Source organism: Mycteria americana, chromosome 4, assembly GCF_035582795.1.
Source record: "Mycteria americana isolate JAX WOST 10 ecotype Jacksonville Zoo and Gardens chromosome 4, USCA_MyAme_1.0, whole genome shotgun sequence".
Classification (NCBI taxonomy): Eukaryota; Metazoa; Chordata; class Aves; order Ciconiiformes; family Ciconiidae; genus Mycteria; species Mycteria americana.
In genome coordinates this window covers 15,764-39,490 of record NC_134368.1, presented here as the reverse complement: position 1 = coordinate 39,490, position 23,727 = coordinate 15,764, and the positions used below count along the sequence as shown (strand labels likewise).

Genomic DNA, 23,727 nt, shown 5'->3' with positions numbered 1-23,727 from the left:
TAAATTTTCTTTCTGTCTTTTATTTTTGTCTCTTCTCTCCATTCATCCTGAGGCTGTAGAGGGTCTCCTCAGCATGCTGTTATTTCTGAAGTGTAATTTGTACTCCTCTTGCTTTGTAAAAACATCTCCTCCCTCTTCCTCAGAGCAGTCTTGTTGTCCTCTCCTCCATCTCGCTCGCCTCCAGTGGGTCAGTGTCTCCCTTGTGACCTCCGTACTCTGTTCAAATCCCCTCCCCAGTACCTTTGTGCCCTCAAGCCGCCTTCTGTCTCTCTGGCCATCTCGGCACCTCTCTGTTTCTGTCGCGACGCTTCCTGCGAGCGCCCTTGTGTTCCGTGGCCATCCTTTAGTTCTGCAGCAGGCTTTGTATCTTTCTTACTCAGAGACAACTCTTCCTCAGGCTTTCATTTTCCCTCAGAGCACTCTTGCCTTCCCTCTGCCATGTCGGATGCCTCTGTTCGGTCCCCGGTTCCCTGAGGACATCTCTGCTCTGTTCAGATCCCCTCCCGAGTGCCTCATTGTGTCACCAATCCTTTGTTTGTCTCTTTCTCCACGTTTCCCCTGCCCCCCGGAGCCCCCTCGTTCCTGTCATGACGCCTCTCGAGACTGTCCTCGTGCCCCACGGCACCCTTCAAGCTCTGCAGCCCTCTTTTTGTGTATCTCTCATTCGGACAGAACCCCTCCTCAGGCTTTTGTTGTGCCCCACAGCTCCCTGACCTTATTCACTGCCGTCTGGGATGTCTCCATTCGGTCGCTCATCCCCGGAGGACATCGCTGGGACACCCTCTTGAGTTTTGCATTGCGTGCCAGAGCCGCCTTCTGTCTCTTGCTCTCGGCACCCTTCTTCTGCCGTCACTGTGCCTCCTGAGGCCGTCCTCGTGCCCCACGGCCCTCTGTGGCTCTGTAGCGCAATTTGCATCTTCTTGCTCCCGAGAACCATTCCTGATGTCATCTTTCATCTCCAGAACACTCATGTTGTCCTCTGTGCTAGCTAGGACACCTCTGTTCAGTCCCTGGTCCCCTGAGGACATCTGTAGTCTGTTCAGATCCCCTCTGGACTTCTTCATTGTGTCCTTGAGCCTTCTTTTGTCTGTCCCTCTCAGAACCCCTCTGCTACTATCATGATACCTTCCGAGCAGCACACTTCTAGCTCCGTGAGCCCCCTTTGGACTCGCTTTGTTGCAATCGCACGTCTCCTAAGATCTCTGTTCCCAAAAAAGCGTGCTCTTGTTCTTTTCTATGCCATCTAGGATGCCTGCTGAGCTCCAGGGATGAGGCCGCAGCTTGGCCGCTTCTCCTAGGTCCCACAACTCGGCCCTGCACTTCGGCCGCTCGGCCTCAGCCCTCGCACACACACGCACACAAAGCCAGAGAACCTTTCACTCACAAAAATACCTAGAGATGGAGTTAATGAGAAGACAGGAGACTCTGCTGATCAGGCACAGGGCATGGCCAGACAGTCCTACTGACCAGCAACCGATTTGCATGCCACCAGTCCTTTTTATCCCCTTGTCCTTGTCTTTTCCAATCCTTGTTCCTCCCCAAACTCTTCTGATACCTCCCCTTCCCCACCTTTGGTTCCTCCAGTAAACACACCATTGTACATCCTGTGTGGTCCCCACGTGCGTCCCATATCCTTAGCCAGCAACCTTTCTCAGTCTCTATGGTGATCTGGAAAGCCACTCCCGTCTACTTGTTGCAACAAGTGTCACCCTGTAGCATGGGGCTGATGGCTCTGCCGGGACAGCTCTGGGAGGAGCCAGGGCAGGGAATCTGTTTCTCTGGCTGGGTCACTGGGGTGCCTTACCTGGCATAGTGCCTGTGTGTGACAGCTGCTTGACCCATTTTGTTGATTTCAGTCATGTTGTTTGAAGGAAGAATGTACAGAAAGGGCCGAGGAGGTGTGACAAGAAGAAAGGAAAGAGCAAGCAAGTCTTGAGAGAGGAGAAGAACCTAAGTGCTGGGAGTGACTGAAGGTGCTAAGGGCTAAGAGATTTTTGGGGTAGATATGCACATATGAAGGTCTGGGTGGGAATAGCGCACAAACAGTAGTAAAATACAGTTAGGGAACCCAAGATTGCTCCTCAGTCTGGTCCTGTGCATGCGCCCTTGCTCTTGCAGCTGCAGACACGCTGGAGCTGCGGGGGGGCAGGCACGCCAGCCTGCCTGGAAGCAGGCTTTGGGCGCGGGGTCCCTCGGCTGAGGCGGTGCCAGTTAGTGGGGGGAGAGCCCTGCGTGTTGGGCAGGCGAGGGGCGAGTGAGGCCGGAGCGTGGCAAGGGCTGGTCTGGGGCAAGCGTGGACAGAGGGGACAGAGAGGAGGATCTGAAGGAGTACGGGTTGTGAGCTCTTCATTCCCAGTGAGGTCACTGAGGGGCAACCACCTACAGTACCCGAGATATGGGTGAAGGTCTGGGGCCAGCACAAACGGTGCTGAGAGAGGGAGTTTCCATAGGGTCTGGTGGTGGCTGCAGGCTACTTCCCATCAGCCACACTGAGCCCCATGGCATGCTGCACAGGCCTTTCGGTGCGTACCAGTTTCTATTGGGCTGTGCCCTGGAGCCCTCTGAACTCCTGAATTCATATTTTGGGTTCCCCCCAAGTCCTTCTGTGTGTCCCAAGGCCCTGTGTTTGTCACACAGTATGCCACCATGCTTCCTGTTTAGCTTTCCTCCCATCCCAGAGTTTTGCCAGTGCTTTTTTGGTGTGCTCTTGGGTCAACTGTTTTCCTTTCTGTGGGGCCCAGGACCCCCCCTTCACCTTTCTGTGCCCCCAGAGTCCTATGTTTTCCTTGTCACCTGCCGATGGCTTCCTCCCACCCCACCGTTGCACTCCAGAGCTCTCCCTTTGTTCTCATCCCCTTTTCTCTTCCCGTGCAGCCCAGGACTCTCCCTTTAGCTTTTGGCAAGCTGCCCTCAGGAGCTGGGGCACCCCTCTGCTGTCCCGGCCACCACAGCTGTCCCCAGTGTGGCCAAGGGCAACAGCCTGTGTTCTCTGTGGGATGCAGCTCTGGGCCCAGGGCCTGGGGCTGACAAGCCTCTGGAGTGGCCAGCGGGGCCGATGGCTATGGTGCCTGTGTCCCCCGGGCTGCAGCTGTGGGCCAGGGGCTGCTGAGCTGGGCTACTGCCATGAGTGCGGTGTTCACATCACCCCATGAGGGTAGGTCCAGGACAACACAGCCAGTGCTGAGCAATACATGCTGGGACCAGGACTGAGGCTGCAAGCACAGAACAGGTGAATGGGGCCGGGGGGGGTCCCCTGCGACTGGGAACATCCCAGGGAAGGTGACCCAAAGGGGGAGGTGGGGCTGGGGCAACAGCGACCGGGTCCAGGAAGACCCACACTAGGGCCAAGGAGCGGAGGGTGTGGTGCCGGGGTCGTGGGTGGCCCAGAAGCCAAGGGGATGGGGAAAGCTGATGCACCGGGGCAGCGGGGAGGCTGCACATGGACATGCAGGGCTGCCTGAGCGCTGGGGCTCAGCGGGGGGTAGGGGTAGTGCTGGGGAAGCACCTGGGTCGGGTCGGGGCCCTGCAAAAGGGTGGTCCCGACCAAAGTCCTGACACAAAGCTCCCCCTCGGTGGGTGGGGAGTGGGGTGGGTGGTGGAGCACTTCCAGGTCGTGCGGAGGCATGGGCAGCGCTGGAGGGGTGCGGGGCAGCTGGGGAAGCATCGGACCCGAAGCGGAGCCAGTGGTGGTGCTGGGAATGGTGGCCCTGCGAGCCGGCCTCCGCAGGCACAGCGGGGTCCCGTGGGTGCTGGTGAGGGGAGGAGGGCGTACAGGACGGTGTCCCCATAGGGTTAAAGCCCAGGGAAGGCAGCAGCCCGCAGCATGCTGGGAGCTGTAGTCCTGGGGTAACCAGCTTGTGGTAGGGCACGTTGGTCGCAGGGCATGCCGGGAGATGTAGCGTTTTGGCAGGGAGCTTCCAGAGAGCCCCGCTGGTCTGTGCAGCACGCTGGGGCACGTACTTGCCCCATGCTGGCCTCCAGGTAGCTGACGGGGCTGGCAGCCGTCTGCCAGCAGGGAACGGCCTTGGGCACGTGGTGCGGTGGGGCGCGCGCCCGTGCTCACTGCTGCCCTCTGGCGGAGGAAGCGCGGTACTGCAGGTCTGGCACCGCGCATGTGCGGCGGGGTGCTGCCGTGCTCACCACTGCTGCCGTCCGCCGGTAACGGCAAGGAGATGCTGTGGTGCCTGCGAAGCGCCGCCGCCGTGCTCGTTGCTGCCCCCCGGTAAGGAAACGCTGCTGCTGCTGCCGCACGTGCGCGCTGCTGGCGGGCGCTCGGTGCGCAAAGTGCGGGACTGCAGCGCTGGTGCCACCCCTGGGCCCGCGCCGCCCGCCGGGTGCTTGCTGCTGCTGGTGCCGCGGCACGGCCGCAGTGTGGTGCTGTTGCCCGGCGTTTGGGTGCCAGCCCTGGCCCCTCCGGTGCGCCGTTGGCGGCCGGTGCATGTGCGGTGAGCGCGCTGGGCGCAGGTGCCGGCGGTGGCGGGTGTCCTGGGGCACTGGTAAGGCGAGTGAGCCCCTTTGGCGTGCGCGGGAGTGTCTTCTGGCTGCGGGTCAGAAAGCTTCCAACTGCCTGCTGCGGCAGGCTGCTGGTGTGCTGGAGGCGAGCTGGGTCAGGGCAGCCCCAGGGAGTTGCCCAAGAAGTGAGAGAAGGGAAGAGGGGAAGAAGGCGGACACCCCCCCCAGGCACAGATGCCAGGCACCTCCCCACTTCCAGAGCTCCCCCTGAGCCTACCCCGGCCCCGCTTGCCCCCCCCCCCCCACTCCGCGCAGCTGCCCCCAGCTCCAGCCCCTCCCCTGAAGCCTGTCCCGTAGCCTCTGGTCGCCCCCAAGCTCTGTTGTGCCAGTGGCAAGCTGGCCTTCTGCGTGTCTCCAGAAGCCCCTGCGGAAGGGGAGGCTTCAGCCAGGGGCGATCTGTGGTAATAACGGTGGCTGCTGCTTCTTTCCCCCTCCCAGAGGCTGCGCTGAGGCCGCGGTTGTCCCTTCCTCCCCTGGGGCTGCCGGTGAGGGCACCCGCCTCAGGCTTGTGTGGGTTGTCTGTGCCTGGCCCTGCTCTCCTCGCGGCATGGGGGCGAACAGGGACGGGCAGAGCGCTTGCTGGCTGTGGACAGGAGCTGCCGCAGCTGAAGCTGGAGAGGCCAGAGAAGGGTAAAGAAGAAGAAATCGAAGGCCGGCCGGCCGGCAGCTGCCTCCCGCTGCAGGCAAGAGAGAGCCCGCCTCTCCGGGCGAGGAAGGATCCCTCCTCGTAGTCCGCAGCAGGCCAGGCCGCCAGCGTGCACCGCAGGGTCTGTATGCGTAAGCCGGAGCGTGGTCTTGCTCCCTGTCCCTGTCTGACAATCTGTGTCCTGCTCCTTGTCCTTCTTTTTCCCCTCTCTCTATCGTCCCCATCCTTCTTCCTGTCTGTCTTTTTTCCTCTTTCTGTCCTTCTGCCCCAACGCTTCTTTCTCCACCTCTGTCCTGCTCCCTGCCCCTTGTTTCCTCTCACTGTCCCTCAGTCCTGCTTCCTGTCCCCGTTTTTTCTGTCTTTATTTCTCTGTCCCGCTGCCTGTCTGCTCGTTTCTTGCTATACCTCCCTGTCCAGCTGGCTCTCCGTTTTTTCCTTTCTCTCCTTCTCTGTCCTGCTCCCTGGCCCTTTTTTCTGTTCCTCTGCCTCTGTCCTCTAGCCCATGGCCGTTTTTTTAATTTTTCCTTCTTGGTCTCTTTGTACAAATCTGACCCTTTCTTTATTTCTCAATCCCTTTGTCCTGTTCCCTGTCCTTTTTCTCTCTCTGTCTGTATGTCCCGTGCCCTGTCGCCGTCATGTCCCTCTGTCCTGCTCACTGCCCCTGCATGTTCTTGCTCCATCTCTCTGCAGGGCTCCTCATCCCTCTTGTTTTTGATTTCTCTGCCTCTCTGACCTTTTTTTTCGGCCTTTCATTCTCTGGCGGCACCTCAGTCTTCTCCCTTGTCTTGCTTTTCTCTTTCCAGTCCTCTGTCCTGCTCCCCATCCCGGTATTAAATAGGGGTGGGTGCGGGCTCTGTTCTCTTGGGACTGGCGGGGGAAAAAGCAGCCCCGGGCCGAGCGCTGTCCTGGGGTTTGTCGGGGGGTTTTGGGGCCGAGCCCGTGTGCGAGCGGGGGGAGTAGGGGCAGCCCCACGCGGCTCTCGGGTGCTGCTTGTGCGGGCTGGGCAGCCTCTGCCGCTCCCGGCGCAGGGCGGGCAGCGGCGGCCCGGGGGGCTCCTGCGGCGCCGGGCGGGTGCCGGTGGCCGGAGCGGCGGGGAAGGGCCGCGGCTGCGGCCGGTGGGGGTTCCTGGAGGCGGCTGGGCCCGGCTCCCCACGGGGGTGCTTGGGGCTGGGGGGGTTTGGGGTCCGGGCCCGGCACCCCAAGCCGGTGCTGGAGAAAGCAAGCCGGAAGCAGCCGCACTAAAGCGATGCCCTGCCTGTGCTGGTGCGGCCCCGCAGAGGTGTGGGGCCGGGCCCTCCGCAGCACCCAAGCGCTCCCCAAAACTGTGTGTGTGGCCCTGGGGGTGCAGGGCTGTGGGGTGGCTCCGCTCCCCCCACCCCGCAGCATCACGCATGGGGACTGCAAAGGGGTCGGAAAGCAGAGAGGGTGAGCTGGTGTGGGGCCTGCAAATGGAGAGCCGGTCTTGTGTTCCGGGGGCTTGAAAAGAGGCTCCCGTGGCTGATTTTGGGGCTCAGAAACAACTGGAGTCGTGCGTTTTCGGGACCTGCCAGAGGGGACCAAGTGGTGTGTTTTTGGGCTGAGGAGCAGAGGTGAAGCGCTGCGTTTTTGGGCCTCGAGAACAGGCTGAGCAGGTGGGTTTGTGGGCTCAGGAATGGGAGCTGGTTTGGGGGCCCAAAGCAGAAGCCAGTTTGGCTGTTTGGGCAGGGGGGTGGGAGGGCATTGGAGGCTGCGGGGGAAAGCGGAGGGTGGGCAGGGTGCACGGAGCCTCCCTGGAGGTGGGGGTCTGGTCGCGTCGGACCCCAAAGTTCGGGAGGCCGGCGTGCCCCGGGCCAGACTCGAGGTCTGAGGTGGTCTCTGGGGGGGAAGGGTGCTTTTCAGACCCCGCACGCCCTCTTGGAGCCCAGCTCTTCTTTGTATGCTGCTGAGAATAGTTCTGAAGTACTTAATCATACAAACTAATTAATCAGTATTTCCACAGGGTACAGCGGTGATGTTTAATAGTAATATTCAAGTTCTGACAGCGACTGCTTTCTGACCTTGTCCAAAGCCCAGACTGTTGCAAATAGCTGGAGCTGGTAAGGAGAAGGAGCCAAAATCAAGCGGAGCTTCGGTGCAGAGCTGGAGCTTCAGTTAGCCAGAACCGTGGCAAGGAGGAGCTGGAAGGAGATGGGGTGTCCGCTGCCTGGAGCGTGCGTTAGCCAGGGGCGAGGTTACCTGTGGCTGTAATGAGCGGGAGCGGCCGTGAGCTGGAGCGCCTGTTCGCCGGAGCATCCGTCGGCCGGGCTGCGCCGCCAGCAGGGCTGCAGAGCGGCCGGGCGCAGGCAGGGCTGTCCCCAGCAAGCGGCTCTGAGCAGCAGGGAGGCGAGCGGCCCTTCTGGCAGCGGGGAGCCTGGCCTCTTCCCTCGGGGGTTAAATCCACGCCCTGCGCCTCTCCCTGCACGGAGGGTGTCTCCCGGTCCCCTTCCTGGGGGTGGAAGCGAGGTGGGGGTGGCCCGGCTCTCCTGGGGCAGCCCCGCTGCGAGGGGGCGCGGGCGAGGCGTCCGCACGAGGCGGCGGTGTCTCCCTGGTGCCTGGCAAAGGGGAGAGGGGCTGGTCGGTTGGAGCTCCCGGGGTGCACGGCCTGGTCCCGCAGGGCCCCTCTGGCAGAACCCTCCCCTGTGCTTTCCCCGTTGGCTGGGTGTGACAAACAGGATCATTTTTTGCCTCCTCTTTTCCCGGTGTCACCTTCCGCGTCATGTGAAGAAAAGCCTGCGTGGTGGATCCCGCTTGCTGCTCGGGTAATGGCGTGTATGGGGCCGGAGGAGCGGGGAGAAACCTTTGCGAGTTCAGGGAGGCTACAGATGCTCCACATGAAACCCAGAGAAAAGGCAAATGTGCTGCCAGTGCAGAAAAGCTGATGAAAACTTGCCATTAACAGAGCGTGCCTCGTTCCTGAATTGGTCCCTTGGCAGTTACGAATGTTTTCCTTTCGGGTAAAAGAATGAACTTTCATCTAGGAGAAATGAGGAGCTGCCTGTTACCTTCTTCAGGGTCAAGTGTTTCTCTTCTGTTTGTTCAGACTACTTTTATGGGCGAGTTGGGAAGAGCCTTTTATTTTTATATGCACAACTACATTTTTAGTCATCTATGGTGTACAGTAGAGTTAATTTTTGAGCACCTAGATGCCAGTAGAAATATAACGAGTGAAATGCGATGGAAACTGACATTTCAATTTGATTTTTATTCAGTTTTTTTTTCATACGAGTGTTGATGGCACGCTGTGCTGTGTGTCAATCCACATTCTGTTCGGTGGAGCCTTTGGTCTAGGAGTTTTATGTACAAAAAAAAAGTTTGTCCTTCCAAAAAAGGACTAGTCATTCCTAGGCTTGAGGTGTAGACTGGGAGAGTCTCTGGAGCCCATGATCAGAATGACAGTGCTGCTGCTCTTTGTCTTCACTTGCGTTAATTTCCCCACTGCTCCATGGTGGTTGGGAGCCCTGAGTCGTCATTTTTTTTTCTTTCTGTCTCTAACACATTTTTTTTCCCCAAGGAGAGGCTACATTTAAAGTGAATGAGCGTCCTGGTTTCGTCTGGGATAGAGTTAATTTTCTTCCTAGTAGCTGGTATAGCGCTGTGTTTTGGATTTTAGGATGAGAATAATGTTGATAACACGCTGATGTTCTAGTTCTTGCTAAGAAATGCTTACACTGGTGAAGGACTTTTGAGCTTCCCCTGCTCTGCCGGGTGCACGAGAAACTGGGAGGGGACACAGCCAAAAGCGTTGATGGAAACTGGCCCAAGGGCTATTCCATCCCATCTGGCGTCATGCTCAGCATAGAAACTGGGGGGGGGGGGAGTTGGCCGGGGGATAGGGATCGCTGCTGGGGGAGTGGCTGGGCATCGGTCGGCGGGTGGTGAGGGGTTGTATCGCTTGTTTTTTCCTGGGTTTTGTTCCTCTCTTGCTCTATTGTTGTTTTCCTTCTCATGAGAATTCATTCTTCTTCTTTTGTTCCAATGCTTAAACTCTTCTTATCTCAGGCCACGAGTTTTCTGACTTTTGCTCCTTGGATTCTTTCCCCCATCCCACCGGGGGGGGGGGGGAGGGTGAGCGAGCTGCTGGGTGGTACTTAATTGCCAACCGGGGCTAAACCACAACAATTAGTTTCCTCCGAAACGTGTCAGTCACTAAACTTGAGTGTTGTTTATTAAAACCACAAAAACGGCACCTGTCTTACAGACCTGGAGTCCTTCTGAACGTGTATTCATCACACGCAAATGTCATTGGGCTACAGATCGTCTGCACTTCACGCTTTGACGAGACAGCGTGCTGAGACAGGGATGAGCTCTGAAAGAAAAAAGGTACAAGGTCATGGGGTTTTTGGTCTGTTTTTTTGTGGGGGGCGCGTGTGTGTGTTTTAAAAAGAAGAGTGCGATGCTGAGTGGTGGCAGCCTGCAGAGCTCTCTTGCTGCCTGAGCTCTCCTTTTCTTCTCTTTCACTCCTCTGTCATGGCTGTAATTGTAATTTGGACAATTGTAGAGGAGCAGTTAAGTTACTTGCCTGTGCAGATGTGCTGGTAGTCCCAGGAAGGTAAGTGCTTGAAGCAGTAGTGAATAACTTGGCCGCAAGTGGAATTTCCGAAGGAAGAAGAACAACAGGAAGCAAATAGCAAGTGACCAAACAATTTGTGTGGGTGAAAGACGTTGAAGTTTTATTGCCAAATGTTGTTGGGCAGTATGTTCCAAGTGGCTATTTTTGGTCAACGTGAATTTTCAGGAAGTTCAGGGTTGTGCGTGGCAAAACGTGTCCCTCTGTTTATGCATGCCGCTATGTCAATGTCCAGCGGCAGGGCTGTTGTTCTCTGCTCTCGATGCTGCCACGGTAGCGCTGTGGTATTTAGACCCAACAGAGGGCTTTAGGAAGGGAAGGAGAATGCCTGTTTTCCGTGAGGGCTATGAATGCTGACCCTTTTCTCCGCCGCTTTCCCGTGCGCGCGATGAAGCGGTTTTATTTTTCTCCCTTGTTCCTGGTCTAAATAGTTCTGAAGCTGTCGCTGCTGTGGGATTGCAAGCGGTGTTTCTAGGTTTTTGTGGGGTTCTAGTTACGGATCACTTCTGCTGTGGGGAAGTGTCAAGATAAGGCTTTCAGTGTAAAGCTTCAGAAGCTACATCCGCTGAAATCAGGGTAGGTGGAACTGATGTTGCGCGTGCAGCTGTGCTCGCGGGGATGCTCGGTGGCTCTTCGTCGAAACAGCAAGGGGCGTGTGGCCGTCCGGAGGGCTGTGCTCTGGGTCTGAGGGCGTGCCGTCTTTTTGCTGTTGGAAGACGGACTAGAGCGCGTGGCTGTGAAATGTCAGGACAGTCAAAAGCTGGGAGGGACCCTAGGCAGGTTTGGTGGCACAACTGCAGTGTGAGAAGGACTTGACCGTTTGGAGAAACGGCCTGCAAAAAATCATTCCTGTTTTGCAAGGAGGCAGTTCACAAGGACAGATGGGTTGCTGTGCTGTTTAACGAAAATGCTCACCTTGGGACGTATGGGGTGAGGAAGTCTTGACTGTACGTAGGCTTCGGAAACTGTACGTGGGTATGCGTGTGCGTCACCTGCGTGTATCTATGAAAGGGGTTCTAGTGAAACCAAAGCTGCCCGTGAGTCAAAAAAAGGCGTGGCTGTCTAAAAACTGCAAAAGCTCTAGTGGCCTGTGTCATCAACTGTAGCAAAGATGAAGCAAAACACTTTGTCCTCCACTCAGTTGTAGTCTTCACCAAGCTTCACAAAAAAAGGAAGCTCTAGATTCCTACCCGGCGTTATGCTAAAGGTTTTTTTTCCTCTCTCAGCAGAACGTCAGCTGCCACCATTTCGCCGTGGTCGCCCTTTCTTCTGCCAGGAAAGGACAAGACGGACGGAAAGGCTCTGTAGTGGTGTCTGTAAGTACACGGTACGCCTACGATGTGTGCCTGCGTTTTTCCTAAGGTACTCGTAGCGTGGACTTTAAAGGTAACATGAAGAATGTGCCAACTCTCCTTCTATAGTTTTTCTATGAAGTATTTCAACACAAATACTACAAGTAGAATAAGGCGTGTTCTGGAGCATGCCTATGCAAAGCTGACTTCCCTTGGTTTCTTTCTTCTTCCTGAAAGCGTAATCTTCTGTCTGTGCGCTTACTATTAAATGATACTGTGAAAATAATTTTGTACTACAAGAGGAAAGAAACTGTTGGGAAGAGTTTAGCTGTTCAGAAGAAAGAGCCTTTGTTTTCATGGTACAAGCTTTCTGCTTTTTCAGTCAGTAAATTTTTAAAATACCTTCTAGCAGGACTTGAAAAAGCTTGCTGCGATCCTAGCGTCCGTACTAAAAGCCATCAAGGTCAAAGAAGAGACGTGGACGAAACGGGAGAAATGGGCGTCGCTTCCGCGTGTTTTCCAGGCTTTCCTGAGAAGCGTTAGCAGCCTTGTAAGTACCGCCAGTGGGTCCTGATGTGAGTTTGAGTTACTGCTTCAACAGGGTCCTTTTTCCTGAAGCTACAGCGTGTAATTTTTGGCTTCAGTTGGAAAGAGATTTTCCCGACTGGAAATCCTTCTCATTCAGAGAAGTTGCATTTGATGAACTTCCCATCGGAGCGGCTGTATGTGCCAGCAGAAGTCATCAGCAACAAGACTTTTCACTCTCTTTAAAAACAAAAACAAGTCAATTTCCTTCCAGGGGCCCAAGCCCAGCACGTCTTCCAAGAGTTGATGGCATCGCTGGTCTTTGGTTCTCAGTTGTAACAGCCGAGATATGATAAAAAGGCATTCCTCCGCATGCTTCAGTACAGCCAGAAGCATTAGCAAATCTGCCAGTCCCTTTTGGTAGCCTGATGCGTTGCAGCGCTGGGGATTTGATTTCTGTGTGGCCGCCGCCCCCCCCCCCCCCCCCCCCCCCCCCCCCGGAAACCGTCTGGGGGATCTCTTATCTCACTGACTTTGCTATCATAACTGAAACTTTAAACAGAAGCTAAAATTGTGTCATTTACAAAGTGACTGGCACTGTTTAAACTGTAACTGCCCAATAGCTGTGGCATACAACTTACGAGGTGTATTTCAGCAGTTGGGTATTTGTTCTCCATGTTTCAAGAGAGAGGCAACAGAATGTTACGGGTTTTTCCCCAATATTTTGACCGAGTGCTTTATTTCTGCCTCTCGTTCCATGGCGCGTTTCTCTGGCGCTTCAGCAGTGTCTCTCTTGGGCAGCGTGGCTGGGCAGATGTCCCTCTAGTTACATAACCCCCCCCCTCCCAGTCCCATTATAACCGTGCATTTTGGAGACAGATGATGTAACGGTATCCCAGCTGTGCAAGTTAAATGAATGCAAAAGGAAACTCAAATGCTTTTATTGTGTAAGTGTTGTTGTTGGATGTATGTAAACATACGCCCACCTTTTTAGTGTAGAGTGAATTACTGAGATTTGTCCTTTATTTTCCATGTTACTCTCTAAAGTTTTACACTTCCCTTTCAGCTTTCTTGACTGAGCAAGCGAGACGTGCAGCAGCAGCGCGAGGGCGGCAGCCGCTGTGGTGGATCCGTAAGCGTAGGTTCTGATGGGGGTCTGACCTTGTCCTGCAGCCTCACGGGGTTGTCTGCCTGCAGCAGCGCTGGAAGGAAGGGATGAGACATTTTCCAAGAGCAGCAAGAGCGTTCACTTTTAGGTGAAGAAGGTGTTGAAAATCCTATCCCTTGGTCTTAATAGTGATTTGAAGCGTTGCAGTCCCTGTAGCTATTAAAGCACACGCTGTATCTCGAGCGGAGCTGTTTCCCTAGAATCCTCCTTTAGCTCAACTCCTCTCCTATCCCTTATTCTGACTGAATGCCTGTACTTTCTGCTGTGCTGGTTTTTTCATGTGCCGAAATGGAATTTGGGGTTTGTGAGAGACTGAAAGAGTTAACGTCTCAAACATTGTGGGTGCGATCGGAAATAGCAGCGACTAGGTTGCAGAATCAGTTGCGCGACGCTTTTGTCAGGGAGTGCGAGTTGTGGTCGGCGCTAGCGGAGGCGCGGAGGGAGGATCTGGAGAGCGAGTGTGGGCGCTGCGGTCTGTGTAAGGAACGCGAGCTAGTTGATGGGGGGGTAGCTGGCCACTACCCCTGGGAGGAAATGGAACGGGCAAAGTGCCAACACGAGAGAACTGCTCCCCAACTTCGCCCACTTATTGAAACGGAATTTCAATATGAAGGGGGTGCCGATACCGCACCGGAAATCATAACAAAAGAAATACCCTATAGTGCAACTGAATTGGCAAAATTACAAGATCGATATAGTAGGCTCCCTAGAGAAACGGAGACAGAATGTGTGTGGAGGGTCTCCCTCATGGGGGAGGACAGAATTCAACTTTCTGAGGAGGCGGTGCAGGGATACTGGGGTCCAGGCGTGTTTCTAACCGTCCCCGACACTTGAGCCCCCTGGTCCCTCACTCAAAGGGCTGGAGGGCTGGACCCCTTGGAACGGGGAGATCCGGTGACCATCCCCACTCCGGGACTGGATCAGAGTACCGAGAGCGTGCAGAAAGCCGCCTGCCTCCAGCTCCTGCATGGCCGGCACTTAACACCCCATCAGCCCTCCCCGATGTTGCTAAAAGCCGACCCCAGTCGAATGAAACCCCTGATAAAGGGCCTCCCTGACCCCCTAAAGCTACATGCCATACAAATCCAGGACCGCCTAAGGGCAGCGCTCCCAATTCAGGAGCGTTTAACAGAAATGCTAACGCCCCGGAGAAGCCAAACGCAGTCCACTCTGGCGGAATTCCCCCTCACCTGGGGAGGGGTTGTGCAGGAGCTGATCAGTTATAGCCGCAACGTGGGAATCTCCGGAGGGGAACAAAGGGGTAAAGCTGTGGTTAGGAGAATGGGATTAGACAATCAGCTTTTGAAAGGCCTACCTGTCGGAAGACCTCCTGATAATCCCTTGCTTTTAAAACCGGTCCGAAAGGGGACCGAGTTTTCTTTCTCTTTTGCAGGGGGAGAACCAGACCGTCGCCTGCTAAAACATAGCAACCTCGTCGGAGGAGCGTCGGACCTCGATGAATACTGCCAATGTTGTAATAATAGTCCTTATATGTATTTACGATTTTTCATGTGGACGGTGGTCCTCCTCTCCCCCGGGAAAGGAGGAAACGGGGGAAGTAGAAACCATACTCCTTCGAACCTTATGTGGGAACTACGATTTCTCACATGGATGGTGGTCCTCCTCTCCTCCGGGAAAGGAGGACACGGGGGAAGTGGGAACCATATTCCTTAGAAGCTTGTGTGGGAACCAATTCATGTATTTACTAGAATCTGGAATAGAACCGACCAAGGGATATGTGTTACCCTTCCCCGGTCAACCGAACAAGGATGGAGATTTGGTGGTGGTGGTGGTGGTGGTGGTTTTTGTTGCATTACCCCATATTATGTATAACTTGGAAAAGTTCTTAACTATAATACTGGTCCTGCCCCCCCCCCCCCCCCCCCCCCCCCCCCCCCCCCCAAAAAAAAAAACCGCCCCTGGCTCTTGGAGAGAGTAAGGGTTCTGATAAGGGACGTGTATTTGTTGGGGTTATCCTTCCTGCAGATAATAGAAACCGGGATGTTCTGTGCAGTAAGACAAGTATTGTGGCATACCCTGTACACACTACCCTTTGCAGAGCCTGCCGCTCACTGCAAAACCTGACGTACCTGTAAAATTAGCATATCCCCGCACCCCTTGGGACTAGTTTGGGGATGTTCTAACTGGAAACTTTATTCCTGATTAGCATTGAAATATCACACTGGTCTGAAATGTGGATTAGTCATCCCATCCTTATGCCCATCTCGTGTTTTCAGTTTCACCGTCCCTCCCTGGCGGGTGTGCTGGGAAGTGGCAGAAGCCCCAAAAAACTCGATGTTGAATTTAAGTGATGGAGAATGTTGTATAACATTGTCCATCTCGCAACTCCAGTACTACTGCACTCTGCTACTGCACTCTACTACTGCTACACTCACAACGTCAGTACTACTATAGAGGTAGCATGGACCAAAATGAAAGAAATTGCTGACCAAGCTGCTGAATTATTTCGATCACTCCAGCTGAAAGACTGGTTCGACGGGCATGCCCCCCGGATCTTCGTTCGCTTCCCTCCTACAATCCTGGGGACTCACGGGGTGGGGGAAATGGTTAATTCAAATTGGAATAACCCTGATTTCTGTTCCTTATGACTGGCATAGCTGTTGTTTATCTGCTTGCTTCTGCTTTCGTTCTCTTTTCTCCTGCTGTTCTCTATGTTCATATCACCACCCTGGAAGACAAAATCAAGGACCCTCCGCCAACTCTCGTTGAAAATTTCGTGAACTGCGTCTTCTCGATCTTCTCTATGTGAAAATCGTCACCCTGGACGAAGATTATATGGACAATGTTTGAGCCACGGGGTGGTGTGAGAGACTGAAAGAGTTAACGTCTCAAACATTGTGGCGATTTGAGGCGCTGTTTGCATGGCGAGGGCAGGTCGGGGAGCATGGGGTGGGGGAGAGCAAGAGCGGGACGTGGAGAGCGCGTCGGAGGATGCGCAGTTCCAGGTTCTGCCAAACCTGACCACGTACGGCCAGAGGTCACACAGAGCTGATCTGAGGAAGGGGCTTGCAACCGCCCGAGAGACCCCTCACGACCCCCCCCCTCCCCCAGCGCCTGCGCAGAAGATTGAGAACTTTCTAGAACAATAACCATGTCAGTCCTGAAGGGGCGTACCTGGAGGCGGGGATTAGCCAATAAAAGGCTTGGCCCCCCCCAGGGAAGCGCGCGCACGCCCACCACTGGAGGATTGCCACGTCTGTCATGGTCATCGTGGGATCCAAGGGTGGTGATACTTTCTCTTTCTCTTTCTCTTTCTCTTTCTCTTTCTCTTTCTCTTTCTCTTTCTCTTTCTCTTTCTCTTTCTCTTTCTCTTTCTCTTTCTCTTTCTCTTTCTCTTTCTCTTTCTCTTTCTCTTTCTCTTTCTCTTTCTCTTTCTCTTTCTCTTTCTCTTTCTCTTTCTCTTTCTCTTTCTCTTTCTCTTTCTCTTTCTCTTTCTCTTTCTCTTTCTCTTTCTCTTTCTCTTTCTCTTTCTCTTTCCTCCTCTCTTCTTCTTTCCTTTTCTTGCTTATCTTCTCCTCTGCTTTTCCAATAGATATATGCAAGTTTGGGATCGGGTTGCCCGGAAAATAGCTCCATTGCCAAATCGCCTTTGTTCGTTTGTTAAACTCGTCAGGTTGTTAAATTTGTCCGTTTGTGGAATTCGCCAGTTAATAAAGTTGCTGGCCAGCCTGTTCCTCTGGGTCATTGTCGTGACTCTGCCCACCACGCGGCTCTGCTGAGCAGAGCTCGGCCTTTGTCGGTACTCAAACAGTCGGGGAATGGAAAAGAATCACCCCTCTCGCAACCCACCGAGTGGGACGAGAGAGGGTTTTTGTTTCTCAGCGGTCTTGCTGTAAGCATCTGTAAGAGGCCGAGCAAGAGAGGTGGCACCGTCATCGGGCGCGCTCCCCTATGCCGTGGGACGGCTGCCAGGCTGCGGGACAGGGGCTGGGGGGCTGCAAGCGTCTGGGGGGCTGCCCCCCCTTTCTTCTTCTAGTGGAGCTCCCCTGTTTTGGTGGGGCATGTACATATGTAAGGGGCCTGATGGAAGTAAGGAGCTGACAGTTGGGGCAGTTTCCCTTGTTTTGTTTGTCTTTTGGGGGTGACTAAGAAGGGGGGAGGCTGGGGAGTGATGATGTCATTTGGGGCACCCTAGTGTCACTGGGGGGGACGATGATGATGTGGCAGAGGAGCAGGTTGAGTGAGGGGATGGGGGGGGTCACGGGACAGGTCACCCCCCTGCCCCTGAAAGGGGGGTGGCAGCCCCAAAACGCCTGAGAATTCGTGGGGGAGGGATTAAATAGTTAAAAACTAAATAGGGGTGTAGGGATTGAAGTAGAGAAAAATCTCTCTTTTATATATATATTGAAAAATTTTATTTAAATATATATATGTAAGAAGATTTTAAAAGAAACCCCTCTGTCTACTCTATTCTATAAAGGATTTTAGAATATGAAAAAATCTAAATAGAGATATACAGGGTGATAAAATAGAAAAATAACTCGTATATAGGAATTTAAAAAAGGAGTTTAAAATGCGTAGGAAGATGATGTATGTGAAGAAAGTTTCAATGGCAACACGACCGACAGAGCTCTCCCCAGCTGCGGTACCGACTTTGAACCACCGAGAGGCAGCACCGAGCACTTGAAAATGCGCCACTGCGCAGGCGCAGCTACACAGCTACAGTACCGAGTTTTGGTCACCGGGCGACAGCAGCGAGCACAAAAAAAATGCGCCGCCGCGCATGTGCGGCTCCCCAGCTGCAGTACCGACGTTTGTCCACCGGGATGCAGCAGCGAGCACAAAAAGACCCACCGCGCATGCGCGGATCCCCATCTGCAGTACTGACCCTGTTGCAATGAGCGACAGCAGCGAGCACTTTAAAATGCGCCACTGCGCAAGCGTGGCTCCACATCTGCAGTACCGACTTCTGTCCACAGGGCGGCAGCGGCGGGCACGAAAAAAGCACCGTCGCTCATGCGCAGCTCCCCAGCTGCAGTACCGACTCCTGACCAGCGGGTGGCAGCAGCGAGAACGTGAAAGTGCACCAGCGCGCATGCGTGGCTCCCTAGGTGCAGTACCGACTTTTGTCCACAGGCTGGCAGCAGCGAGGTCGGGCAAAGGCACCACCGCGCATGCGCGACCACCCAGGTGCAGTAACAACGATTGTCCACAGGGTGGCAGCAGCGAGGTCGTGCGAAGGCACCACTGCGCATGCGCGGCTCCCTAGCTGCAGTACCGACTTTTGTGCACACGGCGGCAGCGTGTGCACAATGAAGCGCCATCACACATGCGCAGCTCTCGGCTGCAGTACCGACTTCTGACCAGCGGGCGGCAGCAGCGAGGAGGTGAAAGTGCAGTACCGGATTTTCTCCGGTACCAGCTGCAGTACCGGATTTTCTCCACCGGGCGGCAGCACCGAGCACTTGAAAGTTCACCACTGCGCGTGCGCGGCTCCCGGGCTGCAGTACCGACTTTTCTCCACACGGTGGCAACAGCCATCTCGGGAAAATGTGCCACGGCACATGCACGGCTCCCCAGCTGCAGTACCGACGTTGAACCACCGAGAGGCAGCACCGAGCACTTGAAAATGCGCCACTGCACATGCGTGTGGCCGGAGGGAAGTCCTGGCATCCAGCTCTGCTCTCACACGCTGGCGGTCATCAGCAGGTAAAAATTCTGGGCTGGGCTTTGGCATTGTCCTCTAAGGGAAAGCTCTGGGTCTGGATGTCGGTTGCTTATTTGCTGTGGACTATTTGTGTTTTTCAGCAATCGTTCCAAATAGAACGGGGTGGGTGGGGCAGGGCAGAGTCAGGGTCTTTGCAGGGACCTGGGAAGTAAAGTCTTTAACAAAGAAAAGCTTAAAGAATTTGCTGTACAGAAGGTTTCTCTGTACCCACTACATCCGTTGCTTATTAGCAGTGACTGATGTTTGTAGGAGTACCGTGTGGAAGTGTGAACGTTCATTAGTGAACTAAAATTGCTTTGGTTCTGTGTAGAAAGCAGAGGAACTACAAAACACCCCCCCCCCCTTTTTTTTTTTTTTGTTAAACATACCGTGTTTGCAGGGCCTTAGCTTTCTATTGCCAGACTGGCAAAGCTTCCCAAGCTCTGTTCCCCCGCAGTCACCAAAAGTCTCCAATAGTTGCCAGGATGGTGAGTTAGTTGGGCTTCTAGCCCTCCATTCCGCCATTGTTTTAGTCAGATCCTGCATTCCGCTCAGTTAAAGGCTCACGAGAATTGCTTAACATTTGCATTTGGAAGTCATGCTTCAAACAATGAATTTTCAACAAAATTTTTTTTTTACACCAGTCAATGAACTCCTGACGATCCTCTGGTTCCAGTCAAGCTGGGGAATGAAATAGGAGATTTTTTATTTTTCATTGATAGTGGAGCCACACATGCTGTAGTAAGTAGTTGTAGGGGACCCTTAAGTAGAAGTAAAAGAAGCGTTGTTGGTGCAAGAGGGAAGAAGACTTTAAGGCTGTTTTTACAACCGATGGAATGTTCCATTGGAAACACTAAATTAACTCCTGAATTCCTTTAGAGGCCAGAACGCCCCCTACCATTGCTTGGGTGGGATTTACTTGTAAACTGAATGCACGGCTAAGTTCTCCTGAAGACTCTGTTCAGTTGACTCTGTTCAGCCCGCAGGGGACCTCTCCTCTTTGTGGCGGATGCCAGCCTGAACGGGACCTCGCCTGTTTGGGGCACACGGATGGCGGGCGCTGTCGCCAAAAGGCAAAGCAGGGTCATAGCAGAGTGTTCCATTTCTGGGGATGGGCTCAGCCATCCCCTGCACCAATTTCTCCTATGTAGCAATGGGGATGGTAGCTTTCTTCTGTTTTCTTGACGAACAAGAGGATGATGGAGCACGTGACAAGAGCATGATCTTTTTCTCTTCCTTTGGCAGTACAGGCACCCAAGGCCAGCCTGCATTCAAGGAACAGCATGGGGATATCTGTGTCGAGCGTTAGCAGAGGAAGGAAGCTTCTTTTGGAGGCTGAGGCGATGAAGCAGAGTCCTTAATTGTTCTGTTTGATTTTCGGCATGGGTGCGGGGAGGGCCTGGGACATGCAAAACGTGGTCCCGGACAGGGGAGCTGTCTATTAGTTGTCTATGAGCGCTATCATGGACACCACTGGACCGGCATCCTGTAAGGATGCTTTCACGTGTTCTCTTGTTTAGAGGCCAACCTCGGCTTTGGGCTGTAAACTACAGTCTGCCAGGCCGGTGCCAGCTTGGCGGCAGCATCTGCCCGTGGCAGCACCAGCTTGGTGGTGGTGTGTGCCCATGCCTGTGCCAGGTTGCTGGCTGTGTCTGGCTTGTGAGGCTTGGGGTAATTGGCCCCCTGTTCCCCATGGCGTGGGCTCCAGCTGTGGCCCGGGGCAGCACAGGTGGGACCCATGAGGTGAGGATGGGGCTGGGCCCAGGGTTTAAAAAGGGCTGAGGATGGGGCTGGCCCTGCTGTATCCGCCAGTATTTTAGTCAGATCCTGCATTCCGCTCAGTTAAAGGCTCACGAGAATTACTTAACATTTGCATTGGGAAGTCCTGCTTCAAACAATGAATTTTCAACAAAATGTTTTTGACACTAGTCAATGAACTCCTGTAATACTGCAGCAAAATGACATTTTTAGTGGCTGTTGAATCTCAGAGTGATAACATAGGCATCCCTGTTTGAGCCCTTACCGCAAGCATTGCAATGTTTGTTTACACCCTGCTCGGTTCTTTTGTAAAGGTGTGTAGCTATGGGAGGTGCGTTATTGCCAAGGTGCTACGGCGCCGATGCTCTGGCTGTTGGCAGGAATGGGCAAAGCGGAAGGCTCTGTGGCTAGGGGAGAGTGGCGTGGACGTGCTGCTGCTCTCTCTGTTGCACCAGAATTTCGACGGCTGGGTTGGGCTGCTAAATCAATGGAACGACTGGAAGACATTTCAGAAAAGTGAGCACTCTACTTATCTTTATCTTTGAAAGTCGTCGTCTTTCTACAGACCCCTGTCCATGGCTTAGCTATTTGATTGGCGTGAAACAGACCCAGAATTTTGCTTTAAGTGGTGTTCTGATTGGCTGAAATTCCCCGTAGGTAGAGAGCAAGAATTACAAATGTTGCTTGGTGTTGGAAGTTCTCGGGGTTTCTGTGAAAGCTAACTTGCCAGAATGTGTAGGAAGCAGCCTGAATTCCAGTAGAGATACTGCATAAAAGGTCCTTTTCTTGACAGGAAGAGAGCTTCACGAAACGTCGGCACTGTTTGCCGTAGGGCCTCCGACATAGTTGTTCAGTCATCGTGGGCTTTGTGCCATTCCCGCAGGCACGATCTTGAACACAATTTGTACGGCAGCCGGTATCTTAGCTGACTTTCTATCTCGCGCTTGGTTGCTTGTACCTGCTCAAAACTGACTGTAGTGTCAAACGAACCCACAGGAAAATGTCCTCAACTCGTGCTGGTAGGGCAAGCCCGCTGTAGTTGATAACATGGGAAAATAGCACGATGTTTTGAAAAATTTGCCTTGCGAGGACAAGGGCTGTCTCCTGGTAGGCAGCTGAATTCTGTGACTGATTCCACCGGTCCGCTCTGGCACTTGAAGGAGGCAGTCCCTAAGCCAACGCAATCTCACATGGGGGTCGTTTGGGTTTTTTGAATCATTTCTTAGGGATATGAGGCTTGTGTGGGTGTTTAGCTTGTCCTGTTCTTTCTGTTCCTAATTCTGAAGCCACTGACGGGCATAAAAGAACGGTCGTGTTGTAGTCTGACGGTGTCGTCTACCAGGAGCTGGTGGAAGGTCAGGGCTTACGTCAAACTGATAAGGAGGATTGAGGCTGGGAAGTGGAACGTCTAAACAAGACTTACTGTCCTTGGGAGAGAAGCACATCCTGAAGAACCAGGTAAGCTAACGGAAATGTTTTGGGAACCATCCGAAACAACTAGTAGGAGTGTGATAAGAAGCACCCTCCCGCAAAGTATCCTCCTTATAATCCTACAAGTCACAGCCCTCGAGCTGGAGACACCAGCCCAAGCAGAGAGCCCTCGCCTCTGAGCGTGCGCAGCGTGTTAAAGTCGCGCTGTAGCTTGAAGTTGAAATAAGAGAAATGTAGACCAATAGAAAACTGCTTTGTGTAATTACTTATGCATATGCATAGCTAGACTGTATCAATGCTGTAGTTGTATGAGCGAACTTTGTGCTAGCTCTGTGGAGCTACCGCCTAGCGCCCGTCTCTGCGCAGACATGCCATAAAAATACCTCTGCCCTGTGTGTATATTGGCGTCCCGCACACCGGGTAAACGACCTCACGCTTGTGGGATAACAGTTTTGACAGCCCAGATGGGACCGAGCTGACAGCCTCGCCCGCCTCGTCTTGCCGCATCCGACAGGGAGAAGAGGCCTGAGCGGACTCCAGCGCGCACCGACCTGTTGCCTGGGGACTCCTTCAGCTCCTCCCCTGCGGTCGGGCGGTAAGTGCCAAAACGGTGCAACGTTCCTGACAAGAGGTATTTTTTGGGGCTAGGAGAAAAGGGGGTAGGGGCAAGATGTCTCGGGAAGCAGGCGGCCTCTGTTCTGTTCTGGGCTCTGCATAAGACGCACCAGGAAAGACAGGTGGCAGTAGCGTAGTTCTGTTTGTTTCTCCACGCTGTCCTGTTCTGAGTAACGAAGGGAGACGTCCCTCGTTCTGGTTTGTGTGGAAATACTGGGTTTTTCGGTACCGGTATGGGTGCTGCTGCTTCCCAGGAGGCAGCCCTTTGCTCTCCTCTAGGATGCATCCTGAAGCATTGCAAGAAATTTGGGGGAGATGCCACGACTAAAAATCGGCTCAAACGATATTGTAATCAACGGTGGGCACAATATCCATGGGAAGATGGTGAGAAATGGCCTGAGAATGGATCCTTGAAACATAACACTATATCGGAATTAGTGTTGTGTTGTCGGGGAACTGAAAAATGGGATGAAATGCCTTCTGTGGATATGCTTTTTTCGTTAAGGCGCGATTGGGATATTAGGAAGAAAGGTGGTTTAGTGGATTCTAAACATCAGATTGGAATATATGTGTTAAAAGAGAAAAAGGGAAAACCTCGTTGTATTGAATGGGAAAATTCGGAAGAGGATATTCAGCTGTCGGTAGCTCCCCCCAAACAGCCCAAATCTGATAGCTCAAGTGGTGATGGAGTTGTGAGTGCTATCTCTAAAAGAACAAGGGGAGAGAAACCGATAGTTTGAGCTCCCCTCAGACAGGCTGCAGGGCCTGAAGGAGCACCGGTATCCGTACACGTCCCTTTTACTGCTTGTGACTTATTGAACTGCAAACGGGCAGTCGGATCCTATGGAAACAATCCAGAAGGAATGTATAGTACTGTTAATCACGACTCCTAGTCCTAACCGGGGAGATGTACAGGCTCTCCTAGAATATTTGTTTCCCACTGAGGAGAGGAGAACAATTTTAGAGAAGGCTAGAGAGGGACTGATCCAACAAGGCGGGGGGGTGCCTAATACCAATATGTACCTCCCGAAAGAGGATCCGGAGTGGGATCCAGACACAAGTGTGAGGGATTAGAGAGGGTAAAGGAATATCAGAAGTGAATTTTGTACGGGATTCAAAACGGAGTGCAAAAGCCTAAGAATTTATGTAAACTATCTGAAGTAAGGCAGGGGCATAAGGAAACCCCGTCAGCCTTCTCTGAGAGATTGTGTGAAGTAGCTCGAAAACGGACAGATCTGGATCCGTAAGGTGATAGCAATTCAAAGTTATTTAACACGCTGTTTATTGGTCAAGCAGCAGCAGCAGATATAAGAAAGAGATGACAAAAGGTAGGGGGCGAGGATGGCATGACAATCTCACAGTTCTTCTCAATGGCATCTAAGGTACGTAATAATCGGGAGGAAATAGAAGAGAAGGAGAAGCGGGGACGAGTAACGCTGCAAGCTTCTTTGTTGGCTGCCTTGAGGGAAGACCAGGAAAAAGGGAGAGAAAATACTGGAGGTGAATTTTGTGGGTGAGGAAGGGGCT

At 53.5% G+C, this 23,727-nt stretch overlaps 2 long non-coding RNA genes across 2 annotated transcripts in view; both read left to right on the top strand.

The window, feature by feature from the left end:
- The window catches only part of LOC142408773 (uncharacterized), a 29,266-nt gene extending 7,706 nt beyond the window's left edge, over window positions 1-21,560 (top strand). Inside the window, exons 2-3 of the long non-coding RNA XR_012775419.1 lie at window positions 20,469-20,670; window positions 21,460-21,560. This is a non-coding gene — a long non-coding RNA (uncharacterized LOC142408773). The remainder of the gene's footprint in view (window positions 1-20,468; window positions 20,671-21,459) is intronic.
- LOC142408774 (uncharacterized) lies at window positions 6,765-11,114 on the top strand. The gene is made up of 3 exons (XR_012775420.1): window positions 6,765-6,789; window positions 9,375-9,496; window positions 10,970-11,114. It is a non-coding gene; the product is annotated as an uncharacterized LOC142408774 (long non-coding RNA).
- Window positions 21,561-23,727: the final 2,167 nt, after the last annotated feature.